We start from the raw sequence: 14,195 nt of genomic DNA on the forward strand, positions 1-14,195 counted from the left end.
CTGACATCTTTCTTTTGTGGCTCTTGCCCTTTATCTTCCCATCCAATTTCTTGTAAGGGGATATATATTGCTGCTTCTCAGCAGGGCTAACTGTATGAAGAAACTTCCTCAAAGATTTAGCTCTATTCCGTGGCCCCTTTTTTTGTTTTTAGAATATTTTTCTCCTTCTTCCACAGCGGGCAATCAGACCCAAGAGGGACATCGACAAATTGATCACCCCTCTTATCTTGTTTTTCTAAATTTAGTTGATTGACCATAGGGACCAAAATGGGAGCACATGGGGTTTTCAGCACCCCAGCAGACCACATAGCCAGTGCAGGCAATGAGCCCTCTTCACTCGACCATGCTTCTTCAATTTTTCTCAAGCGTGTAATATCGTTCTAGCATGAAATGCATTTTCCCATTCCATTGCTAGATGTTTGAGGGTTTCAATTTCTTTAGACTTACAGAAATGACAACATCTTTCAGCACAGAGAACTTGATTTCTAGTTCCTAGAATCTCAATGGAGGGTAACAGATTAAGTCTGATTTTCAAAAAATACAATCTTCACCGAGCATCTGGGAATTTAATGAAATAATAAGGTGTTTTGTGCAAAGGTTTCCCATCCAATACAATATAATGATGGTGGTCGAGTTGTTTGCATTCATCAATATTTGGATCCAGTTAGTCTCCCATAACCTTTTTTTTTTACTGCTAAAGGGTTCATTATTAGGAGGTCCAGGGAGGCACCTAGCGATGACAATACAGTTACACAATTCTCAATAGAGGAGCTAAGAGCAGGAATTCTTCTAGTAAGCACAAATACAAGTAAAATTCCAGGTAACCATGGCCTTACTTGAAAGTAAACTCAACTCAAATTGAAGCAAAGAGGTTGTGGTCCCCAAAGGCAAACCTAATACCTGCTTTCAAAATAAGCCTTCCAGGGTTTTCCATTGCACGTCATCACAGCGTAAGATGACATAATCTCCATAGATAAGCACTGGGATGACCTTAGCTATGTAAAATTTTCAAAGAGGAAGGCACAAAAATCTTCAATATCGCCTATTAATCATTTTGGCCTGCGTACTCAATACTTTAAGTTTGCTTCTCAAGTACAATCTCTGCTGAGAGGAGTTAGAGGTGTAGCCCAAATAAACAAATTAGGACAATAATTCTAAATTATCTTTGCCAACTGACCATCTAAACCCTGTTATTTAAGTCTTTTTTGTTGGGCGCAGAATCATGACCTCAGATGTCTTGGTGTTCACTTCCAGGCCATTTATTTTAGCGCATTGCTGTAAAGCTGTAAACTGCTGCTGCAGACTGGTAGGAGGGAAAGGAGCATACTGCCAAGGTCTGCAATAAATACATTAAAAAGAATGGGGGCAAGGACACAGCCCTGCTTTGGTCCACAATTCGTAGTAATAGCTGCTCATAAAAGACCTTCCGCATTTAGTCTAATTCTAATAGCTGCATTCTCATAAAGTTCTCTTATAATAGCAACCAAGTAAGCTGGAAAAACCCACCCAAGAAGTATTAAAGATTAAAGTGAATGATTAACACTATTAAAATCCATTGAAAAACCAATAAAACAGACATATAAACACATACCTTGAATAGATTCAATAAAAAAGGGAACATTATTCTGGCAGTGGAAGCCGAGCCTCTTAGATGTTGTTCAATCACAGAGCAAAACATCTTTGCCGGCAATTCCAATAAAGCTATGGGTCTGTAGTCAGGTTGGTTACCCATATCTGCCTTCTTAAAAACAGAAATGTTTTCCATGCAGGGGGAATTTTCCTGGAACTAATAACTTTTGAGAAGAGAGCAAATAAAATGTAAGACCAAATCGTTGGATTGCCATTGAGAGTGACATTGGACAGCCCATCAGGGCCTGGAGCTCTTCAATTTTTACTCTTTATAATGAGGGATAAGAAAATGTCCCTCTCAAAAAGAATGTTCCATTCAGCACCACTAAGAGCCTCCATAGAGTAAGTAGCCATAGCTTTATGAGCATAAATGGCAGAATTAAAACCAACCCAGTCACTTTCAGGGATGGAATTCAACTCAAGGATTACCTGGGGTTTAAAATGGTTATTGACTCTTCAACATCACCTTCAAGTTATTGTGGGCTAAAGTATTTCTGTGTTGGCTTAACCACCTCTTGTATCTATTTTTAATTGTATACCAAGCACAGACAAATTGATCGAAGGAAATAGAATTAAGAGATGAAAGATCTCTTCTTAATTTTCTTTTCTGCATCTATATTTATTTATGGAAACAGTGGGATTGGAGACCTCGTTTAACAATTGGTTTGTATAAGCATTTATATAAATCATCAATTAGTTCTACATACGAGTGGTTATTCAGAAGTTTAGACATGTCTACTTCCTCTAGCACCCCATCAAGGAGATTATTAAACTGTTATACAGATTTAGAACCCTGCGTTATACAATTCCCACAATTGTTACTAATCACATCCTGATTGTAATATTGAAGATGTTTCGTCCAAGACTTTACTTTGCAATCTAACCATGAATCGGGAGACCTTTAACTCTGTTGCATGAATGCCCCTTCCGCTTCGAACTCCTACTAGCAGACCCCCGAAAGGACACCCCTGAGCTTTTTTGTACACCAGATTTAGAATTTTTTTTAAAACTATCCAGCCGTGGTTTGTGCAGCAACCAAGTTTCTTGCAAAAGAAAAATTACATCCCATGTTAAGCCAAAGTTCCCAGCTCGGAGCAAGTGAGCATGGCCCCTGGTATTCCAAACAAGTAAGTGCATTAAGTTATAGGATATCCGTTACTAAGACCTTGAGAATGCGTGCAGGAGGATCCAGTTTCCCAGTCTTGGTGGCGACACTTTGGAACAAATGACCCCCTTAGCCTTCAGGAAAGTAATAAAAACTATGCTGTCTCTTTGGCACCACAATCATATGAAGACTGCATAATCCAGTCTTATTGCCTTGCAGCTCTCACTACAACCGTAATGCTAACCAAATGTAATCACCTTTGTATGTTCCTTGATACTGTATTATTGCGAGGCTACATGCTCACTGTAACCAAGAGCCAAGTACCCCTGTGTAACTAAGACAATTTCATGCAACAGCGCCTTGATGCCCTTGGCCTGCTAGTTCTCTTTACAAACCCAAATAAAAAAAAGGAAAAAAATTAAAATTAAAACCATGGGATTAAGCGTAATAGAGCTAAGACATTGGTTCTATGTTGGATAATCGGGTCTCTGACAATTGGCAGCATTTCCAACAACAAAAGATTCATTTACTTGTTGGTGGAGGTGACTTTCGCCAGTGGAGCCGAGCCATGAGAGGTTGATTTAGATACCAGAGCAAGGCGGCGCTGTTCCATAGTACGGAAGGTCCCCTCTAGAGCCTAAGCTCCATACTCCTGTACTCCTGGTCCCCACCAGACATCAGCGGATCATGCTCTCGTACCACCCTTACAGAAGACTGAGAGGGTTGAGTCGACTGAGGCCTGGATTCTGTCAGACGACCTATAGTTGGCACTTCTTCACCAGTTTCATACACCGAGAGGCTTAACAAAAGTGAATTTACCGAAAAGCAAACTTCAAGGTTTTCTTGATGCTCATTAAAAACAGCAACACCAGAACAAGATGGCCCTGAAGAAGTGGCAGATAGGCTTTCCAGTTTCTTGGTTAGCCGTTTTTTCTGCAGAAGAGGAATGGCTGGAACATGGTTTCCCTCTTGCTCAGGTAATGTAAGAGGATGCAAAAAAATGTACAGGATCCTTTGTTATTATTCAAGTTACCCTTTTTCTATTTTTTAGAATTCTTTTGGAGACCATCCCTCTGCCGACGAGCTCCATGCTTTTTCCTTCTTTTCTAAAATATTGAATCGTTCTCCTGAGGCTCCTCCGGAGCCGTTATACTGGCACTTTGAGGCAAAAGGATGACTGAAGGTGGGGGAAAGTTGAACACCTCGTCTCTTACACGTCCCTCCCCAAAAGGAGTGACACCAAATTTATCCCAAAGAGGGGAATGGCAAGCGGCGTAAGACGTTAAGGCCTTGTTCTCCTTCTCCACCATGTTATTGTTTCCCAAGAGGCCCAAACTTTGACCCAAAAAAACACCTTCCAGGAAGGAAATTTTAGAGTTCACCTGTATTAATAAATTCCTTTGGTCCATGATAGTCCCATTAACAGTCTTGTGCTGTCGAAATCAAAGATCTCAGCACAAAATCAAGCTCTGTGAGCATTGTTGCACCAACCGGAGGAGAAGAAGTAGCCGCCTCGACGTGTGGTGAAAATAGGAGAGGTGGGGAAGTGAGTACGTTAGAGAAATTAGATTTATTAGAGTCAAACACGAGGTTCAGTGCTTGCGTGTCTGGTACTACTGTTCCCGCGACTTGGATCCATGGATAAAGGAGACACTTCTACCTCCTGAAAGCCGTACAACAATACAGTATCCGAAACCTTGCTCCACTCTCATCTTGGGTGAATTGTGAAGGAATCACATATTGTGGTGGAGGTGCCCCACCAAAGGTGACTAGGGAGGAGGATTAACAGTTTTATTTGGAAAGAAGAATGTTATTTTGGCGTGTGAAACGCCCTCTCGCACCCCTGGGCATTCCATTTTAATACCCTTATTAGCTCCTGGTTCATCACTCGACCGCCTTGCTCTGGGGGTAGATGTGATTCCTGTACCACACACAGCTCGTGGAATGTTCATCGTCGCTGGAGTCGTACTCCGCGGGGTAGATTCAGAGGCGCTGATGGGGATTGTACTGATTGCAGGAACTGATTTACTTCGTAGGGCATACGTAGCTGGCCTTTCCACAGCCTTGTTGGCAGGCCAAAGGAGAATGTTTGAATCACTTACCAGAGCCCAATTAGGCCACAAAAATTACTGGCCTACCACGGATTGCACTCGAGGTGTCATACTCTCTGCGCCACGCTCCTCGTGGGAAGTGCCCTTTATGTGTTGCACTCAATAAGCGTCCTCTGGGAAACGAGTGTTCTCAGCTCAAACAGCCCACTCCTGCCACAGGCTGAATGCAACGTACCACACTCTAATGTGCCACGCTCTGCATGAGGAAGTGCCATTTATGTGTTGCACTCAATAAGCGTCCTCCGGGAAACAAGTGTCCTGGGCCCAAACAGCCCACTCCTGGAAATGTTTGACTTAAACATGGAGATCTGTTAGAAGAAATGGTGTTGTTCATGATTGGTGTTTTGTGCTCCCTTTTATCTGCATGATTTGTTTATACGACTTTCTAAGACTATTCATGCAGTACATGGTGAAATGCGGTTTTACAGTAACAATTTCTAAAAACAGGTGATATCTTAGTGCAGCCCTGCTTATAGCAGTTGGGAAATGTCCGTAGTCTGGCTCTATGTCTGTCTTCCTCACACATATCAGTGGTAGTTGCTCCCCTGTGCCCTACAATAGGGTGTGCCGCATTTGTTTCTGTGGCAGGACCCAATTATCTACTCCTAGATAATTCAGCATCCAAGTTCTCTAGGCTATTTATCGTGATAGATTCCCGGTCTTTCAAGATTTCTAATGTCCTTTGGGTGAGCAGCAGAGTGTGTGGTCGGGAAACAGCTTTATGGGATAGCTTTTCCTTGGGAATTCCAGGAAGTTCACAGGGTTGTTCGGGTAGAGAAGCTATAGACAGAGTTATGGCTAAACTGGTAGCTTTTCTCTCAGCATCTTTGGTAAGGGGTTGAATGTGCAGTGATAGAATGGTGGTGGTGTGCAGCCTTGGCTTATGGTTCTTTTTGGCTTTTCGATGTTTGGTTGCATGACAGATTTGTATCACTCAATTGGACCACCATGCTACTGCATCTTTGCAATTGAGAAGTGGTCCTAACATTTCTTCTTCCCGGTGAATGAATCTTTTGAACTGAATTGCAAATCTGTTCATTGCCTATCCTTATTTGAAGAAATGAGGGACTTTCTGGTTTGTTTACTATGGTATTGCTTTTGACCCATGCATTTTTGTTTTGTCTTGCAGTAGCTGGTAAGCACCACCGGTGGCAACATATTTTATATAGGATTCCTATACTAATAATAGCTGTTATCACAATACAGTGTAATGATTGGAAGGATGAATAGCTGAGTTGTAGCCGTCAACATTTAAACTTGAAACATCTTCCACTTATAATTGATCACAGAGTGGTGCTTTTGGGGTTATAGTCATTCCATCGACAGCCAAAGCATCTAATGCCATACCATCTAAAAAAAAGCATCTAAAAAAGCATCTGATGCATTTTTAATCTTTTTTTTTATGGGTGGTGCCCCCCAATCCCCCCTTTTTTAACCTTAAAACCCAATTTTTATTAAACTAAACCCTTTACCATCTAAATAAAATGCATTAGAAGCTTTTTTTTAGATGCTTTTATTTAGTTGGTTTGGCTGTCGATGTTTTGGTTGTCAATGTAATGACCGGATGCCGTGCTTGCTTTTGATACTGGATCCACAATGTCCAACGCTCCTGTGCCACCTACTCCTACTGTCCCAACATTGTCAGGGATACTCCACCATGCGTTCCACTCTTCAACATGTCCGCATGCTTAGCAGCAAAGCCCTGCTCTCTTAAGATCTCAGAAGGTTGAGGCCATCACCACTACAGAATCGATGAAAAAGAACAAAGCCCTGAATGAATTTCGCATTCATCCAGTAAGAACCCGAACAAAAACATGTCCCAAATGCTGCAGAACAGCTGTAGCAAACAGCACTCTCTCTGCATTATTAGAAATTAGTCAGACATTGTAATTGACTGACTCACCAGGCATTCAGGTGAATCAGCTGCAGCACAGTCCTGATCCCAGGCACTGCCACAGTCCTCTAGGGAGCAAAGAGGAGTGCAGCCCATCCATGGAATGTCTTGTCAGGGATGGACCAGCTGAGCAGCTAAATGCAGACTGCTGGGTTTCGGGCAGTGATTCAGGAGCTTGCATGGGTAGACAGCACATTAATGGCGGCGCGGTGAGAAGAAAAGAGTTAGACTGACACTGTCCAGGCACTCCCATAGAAACCCCAGTTGACCGGTAGGTGACCTGGTGGAGCAGTCACATGGATCGTACCACTAACAAGGAGGACAAAGTGTGACAAGCCCCCATGCTGGCTGATGGACTGAATGAGGCATCTTCTGGGAATGGGGATGGAGGGGGCTCAGGCAGTAGGAACAAAAACAGAGTTTACCTGAGAGAGGGATCTATACTGGAGACAACCCAGCCAATGGATAGTCAAAGGCAGTGCACCATGATATTGACAGATGGTCTGCTTATCCAGAAACTCTGTGCTCATCAAAAATCATGAGGGGTAATCCTTTGCAAGAGCACAAAAAAGCTACGAGTAACATTGAGGCAGTGTACTAGAGTTAGAGAGGCAACAAAAGCAAAGCGAAGAAAACACTGATGGCTCTCAGTATCGTACAAACGACAAAGTGGGGGCAACGATACCAGTGTGAGCATAAGGGATGCAAGAACAGGACCAGCCTAATCCTAAAGGGGAAGGATCATCAGTACCCTCCCCTAGCAGAGTAGTGCACCAAATCACAGTACCCACCAGATTCAAGGATAGCCTCAAGTCCACTTGTTCAAGTTTGAAGTTTGAAGTTTGTTAATGATTTGATTAGTGTTTAAAAGATGATGACATATGTGAAGTGCCAGTACTTTCAGTGTGATGAGAAGCTGAGATGGGCCCTGAGAAGGCACTAAACACTATTTGATGGCAGGATCTAAGAAGCATCTGGCCTAGTAGCAGAAAGGTGTGTGGAACCCTAATCTCCCCTGCATCATTCTCCAATGAGGCGCCATGTCGGACTGAGGTCACGCCTTTTGGCAATAAAGTTTCTTCCATCTTGGATCAGATTTGTCTACAGCTGTGCACCCGCACCCTGCCCCCCACACCTTCATCCTCATTGGTGTGCTATCTGCCCTATTTAGGGCACAACACGCTTTGGTGCACCGCCGCAACATCCCCAGCAGTAGAAAGAAGGGTTGAGCAATGGGTATCAGCGTGCCGTTCTCCCTCAAGGCGCCATATTGGGCTGCTGTTTGAGGTAATGGTAATACAGGTCTGCTCCGTCTAGCCCCAGATGTGCCCGAAACTGAGATTAAGTCTCTTGGCCTGCTCTCCATCCACACCAGGGCCCCATCTGCCTTATTTAGGACACTAAGCACTGTAGAACAGGACAACATGGCTTTACACGTGCACTGTACATAAAGTGGGCTGCTGTTGCTCCCTTTGACTGTTTTATTTCCCACACTCTGGCGCTGCTACCTTCTACCACTCTCTATGACCTGAGAGATGGACGGGTTTTCTCATAATAATCAAGGCTGACTCCTTCATCGCCATCCACCATCTGACTTTACTCCTCCTCACCTTTGAATACACCACCGTCAAAACCCTCGCAGACACCTCCACTCTATCCTCATCATCTACCAGCTTCCTGGTCTGCTCAAGGACTTTCTTCCCTAATGTGGATCTGCTTCTAGATTAATTTCCTACGAAGGCCCCTTTTGCAATTTAGGAGACTTTGACATCCCAAAGATCTCCAGTACTCCCCAATTTAGTCTTCCATCCTTTCATCCTCCCTTACCTTATCCATCCCTTCCATGTATTCCACTCCATCTGACCACTCCCTAATAGATTTAAATAAATTGAATAAATAAAAATGGATCCCTCCTCTCTCCACCCAACCCATGGTTGTCTAAATGTACGTTTAATCCATCACCTTTACCCAGCCACGGTCAGGCCCTCACCTTCAACTCAACCCTCATCTCTCTATTTTGAAACCACCAACCATGCATACCTTTACCCCCACTAGCTCTCAGCCCCAGTTTGGGATCTCCCTGGAGATCTGCCGCCTCAAGGCCAGCATGCAACCTCCATCTGCAGAGTTGACCAATCCCCCTAACTCCCTACCTCCTACAAGTGGTGGCGGCTGCTGCATAACAGGCGTTGGGATGGAGCCGCTCTCATTATGCCTAAGCGATCACTCATTTTGTCATGCACAGGGCTCCATTTCAGAAGCGGTTTATAGTCAAAATCTCGAAAATGAAAATCTCGAAAAAAAAGCACGAATTAAAAATCTCGAAAAAAAAAATATCAAATTTTTTTTTCAATGCGTTTTTTTTCAAAATGGGGGGGTTCCCCCCAACCCCGCTTTTTTCATTTTTTTTGTTTTACCCCTTTTTTTTACTTACCTGACCCCAAAAACACATAAATAAATAAATAAAAAATTCGATATTTTTTTTTCGAGATTTTTAATTCGTGCTTTTTGTAATTCGAGATTTTATTTTCGGTATTTTGACCGACCACCTTCAGAAGCACTGTGCATGAGAAAATAATGTCCTACTCTCTGCAGGGACAAAAGTCCTGCAGGCCCTCATTTGGGCTGCTGCCCTAAGTGGAGCCAGGCACGGCCCCTGTCCCTGCAGCCAGGAGATGGCGAAAGGGGCCACGCCCCATAGAAAATATTCAGGGCATGTATTTGAATGTCTTCAAACTGCATATAGTGATACGAAACATGTGTTAACAGATTGCTAATATGGCAGGTTTTTAATGTTAAATATAATATATGAATTGTTTTTATTCGATTTAGTAGACGTTGATTAATATAAATGTTAATTGCATTGAAAGCATTTCTTCTAATTAAGGTTAATGTGATAATTGAATAGTATGTATACCGAGTAATGTTCGATTACAAAATGTCATAAAAGGGAGCAAAATCCATTACAAATGGTTTTCCAAATAACAGAATGAGTCAGTCAAGACAATGGCCCTCATTCCAACTTTGCCGAAAAACAGTAAAAGTGCCGGTAAAACCATTTACCAGCACTTTTACAGGTCCAGCTAATTATATGTTTGCCGGTATTGACATTGCTGGAATTACCAGGGCCTACAGCACTTCACCCGGAATCACTGGTACTGGTAATTCCTTCAAAGTAAATACCAGCAACGTAGTAAAGCTGTGTTGGTAATACCGGCACAATGGTATTATGAATCCAGATCTGCTGGTTATATCGGCAGATAATTGCCACAAATACCGGCAAAAGCAAACCAGAAATAACATCACCTCAGAGCAGCCGGTAAATGGACACAGGTGAGGAAAATAAGGCCACAGGTGCACCCAATCTACCCAGGTGCACCCAGTACACATTGGGACAGTACCTAAGGGCCACACCTTCCCCAAGTACACTTTTCAACACAACCATGCTGCCACTCATTGCCGCTACCATGGACCTGCTGTTGCTCCACGCTGATGTCTAGCTACTGGTGCTGGAGTAACAGCAGTGGCGACAGGAGGCCAGGAAAAGAAGGAGGAGTAGGATGAGAATGGGCATACAGGGGATGCAGGTGGTGACGCACAGGCATGCTGTGATCCCTCATACAAGGGCCACGCCCTGCGCCCTCACAGCCAGATACACACCCGGTACCGCCTAAACAAGGAGACCATTCGTGACCTACTGACTCTTCTCGGGGATGACATTGGGAAGAGGATCGGCATTAGGACAGCCGTACCACCGCTGTTGGAGCTGGTGTAGTTCCTGCACTTCCTGGCCACTGCAAGTTCCAGAACTCTGTAAGCCAGCTTCATGGCATTTTGCAGCCTGCCTTCTCCCAAGTGCTGTTGCAGGTACTGTAGGCCCTCCTGCGCCATGTGGCCCAGCACATCACCCTCCCCACTGCCCCAGCAGAGCTTAACGCCATCAAGACCTGCATCTATGTGATTGCCGGCATAGCCAATGTGTTAGCAGCACTGGAATGCACGCACGTAGAGCTGGCTCCCCCCCACGCTGCAGAGGAGGTCTACAGGAACTGGAAGAAGTTCCATTCCCTCAATGTCCAGGTGACCTGTGATGCCAACCAGTCCATCATGCACTGGTTCAACCCACAACTCCTTAGTCCTGTGGAACAGCACCCTGCTGGCTTACTTGGCACGTCACGGAGGACAAAGGACCTTCATGTTGGGGGAGGTCATGTACATTTACACCTATATTGCTGCATGAGTCCCAGTCAAAGGGGGGTGGGATATGTCAGAAATGCATGTTCGACAAGCACCCTGCACATGCAGGACCAACCAGTGCATGCCTCAATTGACAGGCCACAACGCACATGAGTAGAACATGACTGGAGATATAGCAGTCACTGACCAGGCTATTTCAAACCCAAAAGGACAACCACACATAATGCACTTCAGGTACAAGAATGCAATACCACTACCCCTCCAATACCAGTGAATCTGTAGACCAGGCCACCTAGTGTCATGATAAGTGTCCTCGTGAGACATGGGGCATGCATGTACACACTGACTATTGAGATGCCGCTGTCACACGCAACACCACTGCTGAACATCATTACTCACACATGATAATGTCAATGTACAATGTCAATGTACCACGCACTGTTGCCACTTGAATAGTCTATTGGCGCTCTGGCGTATCTGCAATGGAAGGAGTGTTGGGGTCATCTGTTAGTGGGATTGAGAGGGAGAAGAGCAGGAGAGCTTTGATGTGCTGTTGGCACCTTCAGTTCGGAGAAACCAGTCACTGAGCATTGGAACATTTTCGTTAGGTAGCTATCATGTGGTGTTGAGGCATGATTGTGTATGATTTGATTGTTCCGGGTGCATTGAAGTGCATGCGTTTATTGGTGCGGTAGAGGTATGGTTGTGTTTAGTTCAGCGTCTGATGGTGGGTATGCAGAATGGTGAGATTTTAGTATGGTTAGTGGCAATACATTTCCGACCCCCAGCAATCCATGCAAGTGCGATACATTTCCTGCTCCCAACAATCCGTCTCAGGGAACATAACCCAGCATGATATAGATCTTACACAGTGCCTGTCTCAGGGCGCAGCAGGGAGCATAAGGCTTAGCTATGCTATTGGATCAGAGGCAGAATTTGGCTAACCTACACATATAGGCTAAGTGTAAAATATTGCTAATTTACACAGTTTGGTAGTCACCTGTAAGGGGTAAGGACACAAGGTTAGCCTTATGTTGCATGTAGCTGAACTGCTTCCATGGCTGATGTCCCCTCTGAGAGATCTACAGACACATGAGGAAATGGCATACAACAGGGTACATGTGAGGACTGGGGTGACCATTGATCAGACCTTTGCGCTCTTGAAAGCATGTTACAGAAACCTACACCGGTCTGGGGGTGCGCTCATGTACAGGCCAGAGAAGGTGGGGCAGATAGTCCTGGCCTGTGCAATGTTGTATAATATCTGCATCAGATGCAACATACCCCTGCCCGTCCTATGCCAGAGGATGATGATGAAGATGCAGTGTCAGTCAGGCCAATGCCCGTGTGCATGGAAGCCCGGGATGGGCGCATGGCCCTCCAAGAACACATTTGTAACTTCTTCTGAGTACCCCTTTCACTCTGCACTTCTCTTGCCCCTGAATGCATATGATATGCACATAAAATAAATACTTGCACCAAAGTAAGGAATGTCCAATCATTGCTTCAAGTGTAAACTATGTATTGAAATATTAAAGGCAAAATCAAACACCCAGTGCCCCCATCCCCACACACCACTGTCCCCACACCCTGTTCCCACACTCCATACACCCCTGTGTGTGATCATCCTCCCCCTTCTCCTCCTCCTGCATGCTGTATCTGCCATGATAGTGAGGTGGCTGGTGTGGAAATGGTGGTTTTTAGGGCACTTGAGGGACGGTGGGGCCACTGACCACAGGTGTGTCTCCGGCAGCTAGCGGTGGTGGTTCTGGTTGCGCAGCTGTCACAGCAGGAGGTGGTGTGGTTGTGCAGCTGTCCCAGAGGAGGTGGTGGTTGTGCTGGTTGAGCTGCTGTCACAGCATGAGGTGGTGGTGATGGTGGTTGCGCAGCTGTCACAGCAGGAGGTGGTGGTGCTTATGCTGCAGGAGGTGGTGGTATGGCTTTCCCACTTGCACATGCTCGGCCTGAAGACAGTCCAGGCCTGTCGCTGACAGAGGATGTGCCTATTGGGATGAGTTGAGCATGCAGTTAGTCTTCTGGAGGTCACATCTGCGGGCTTGCATTACACTCATGCTACATTGTGTGTGTCCTGCTCTTGTCATGCTGTTTATTTGGATTGTTTGCTTCGATGTGTGCTTCTACATGTCGGTGGTGGAAGTGCACACTGACTGTTGGTCTGCCAAGGTGGCTTGTTGTTGTGGGTGCGGTGGGCCTATGATTCCTGTCCTGTTCTCCCTTGGCACATATTGGCACACGTCATGTGTGAGGCAGTACATTTTGGCTACAGTGCCTGTGCATGGCAACATCTGCCCGCAACTGCTGGCATGTGTGTGTGATTGGCCCATTTGCTGTGGCTTACATGTGTTGGACCTGTTCCCTTGCCCATTTGATGTTTCTCTGCCTGGGGATGCATGTATTTGAACTCAACATTTGCATTTACATGGGATTTGTTGTACTTACCACCATTGCCTTGGGTCTCAGCTGCAGCCTCTGCTGCCACCACTCCCTCGATGCCCTCCATGTCCCTCCTATGGGTGGCCAGGATATTCCGAACTCTCTGCCGCAAGTCGGCCCAGCACTTGTGGCAGCCTCATGGCATGCGTGGGACAGCCCCCACAGCTGAGACCTTGTACACCACCTCTTGCTAGATGACTGTCTTCCTCCTTTGGCTGTAACATCTCGATCCCGCTCCCGCAATGCTTGTTCTGATTTTGGCAGGCAGAGCACACTTTCATTTCTTCAGCGCTGGAGGTTGCCATGGAGACGCGGGGGATGCTTCGCGTGGCTCCGTACCATGTCACGTGTCAAACCAGGTGATCACGGCAGGTCAGGGTCCTCCCACCGGCAACACAGTTATAACGCTCCTCGCGGGTGAAGACGCTGCTTCCAATTGGCGTTTTCTTACCTACCTATTCGGATTACTCGTGTATTGTGTATCGAACCTCGGAATTACTTCTGACAATTCTACTCGTCTTTTCCTCGAATCTGGCGAACCGGGATGGGTCTCCTTACCAGATTTTTCTTACTCCTGCAGCAACGACGGATCCCATCTCCACTGTTCTGGGGATCCATCCGCTGCAGTCTCCCGTGGTGTGTCCACGTAACAGCTTACAGCCCAATACTTCAATACCAATCGTGCTGGCTGGAGTCCTAACAGACGGGGATAGCCATCGCTCCCTGCTGCTGAACATGCTATAAAGCCCAGGTGAGCCTTGACCACTCCTGTTTCTCTTACCCTATTTTCTTGTCTCCTATCTAA

Source organism: Ambystoma mexicanum, chromosome 2p (assembly GCF_040938575.1).
Source record: "Ambystoma mexicanum isolate Mex_15411 chromosome 2p, UKY_AmexF1_1, whole genome shotgun sequence".
NCBI classification, from domain to species: Eukaryota; Metazoa; Chordata; class Amphibia; order Caudata; family Ambystomatidae; genus Ambystoma; species Ambystoma mexicanum.